This window comes from Propithecus coquereli, unplaced genomic scaffold (genome assembly GCF_000956105.1).
Source record: "Propithecus coquereli isolate 6110/MARCELLA unplaced genomic scaffold, Pcoq_1.0 Scaffold3, whole genome shotgun sequence".
Lineage (NCBI taxonomy): Eukaryota > Metazoa > Chordata > Mammalia > Primates > Indriidae > Propithecus > Propithecus coquereli.
In genome coordinates this window covers 15,501,018-15,502,175 of record NW_012148618.1, presented here as the reverse complement: position 1 = coordinate 15,502,175, position 1,158 = coordinate 15,501,018, and the positions used below count along the sequence as shown (strand labels likewise).

Genomic DNA, 1,158 nt, shown 5'->3' with positions numbered 1-1,158 from the left:
GATTTTAAAAAAGAATACCTGTAATGTCTTATTAAGTGTGGTTGCTCTGTGTGTGTGTGTGTGTGTGTGTGTGTATGTGTGTGTTTTAAGATACCCTTTATATACCTCCATAATATGCTGAAATAAAAAAAAAAAGATACCCTTTATAAGGTTAAATAAATTCCCCTTTTCCGAGGTATGAGGTTTTATCATGAATCGGTATTGAATTTTATTGTATTCTTATTCTGTATCTATTGAGACAATCATATGAATTATCTACTTTAATCTGTTATTATAATGAACCACATTAATTGATTTTTACATTTTTATTGTTAAATATAACATATTGCAGAATGCAGTTTAACAAACAATTATTAAGCAAAAACTCTTGTAACTACCACCCAGGTCAAGAAATAAAACATTGTAAGCACTCCAGAAGCTCCCTTGTGTCCTCTGTCAGTTTGGAAATTAAATATTCAGTTTCTGTTCTTTGAGAGGCTATCCTTGGAAATATAATGTACATATTTAAATTATTAAATCTAAAGTTAATAACTATTTTTTGGATAATGCAAGTCTATTGATTGCTTTAACTTCATTTATCCCTACCCTATTTATGTTGTTTAATTTTTTTGACTAATTAAACATCATTATTATTATGTATTTAGATTCATTTCTTTTTACATAGGTATCATACATTTTTTTTGCTCTTCATTTCTCTTTCATTTTATCCCTTCATCTGCCTAAAGTGTATCATTTAGAGTATTCTTTCGTAAGGGTTTGATTGGTGCTAAACTTAGTTTTAAATCTAAGTAATGATGTCTGTTTTGCTGTAATTCTTTTTGGTTTTTTGTCGTTTTTTTGGAGGGGGTTCTTTTTTTTGCAGTAGACCATGATGTCCAAGATTTTGCTATAATACTTGAATGATGTTTTTGTTGGATTTGGAATTTTAGGTAGCTTGTTATATCCTTTCCACACATTTCTACTATCTTTTAAATCCCATTTTCACTGATAAGTCAAATATTTCTTTTTTTCGTCCCCTTGGGCTTTTTTTGGTGATCTTTTTGTTTTTGGTGTTCTGCAGTTTCACTGTGATTTATGTCACAGTAATGGCCCTCAATTGAAAAATATTGGTCTGTATGATACTAATTCTTTAAAATTTGTTGAGCCTTAGTTTATAGA

At 29.1% G+C, this 1,158-nt stretch overlaps 1 protein-coding gene across 1 annotated transcript in view; it reads left to right on the top strand.

The window, feature by feature from the left end:
* The window catches only part of SPG11 (spastic paraplegia 11 (autosomal recessive)), a 114,117-nt gene that overhangs the window by 34,493 nt on the left and 78,466 nt on the right, over positions 1 to 1,158 (top strand). The window lies entirely within an intron of this gene.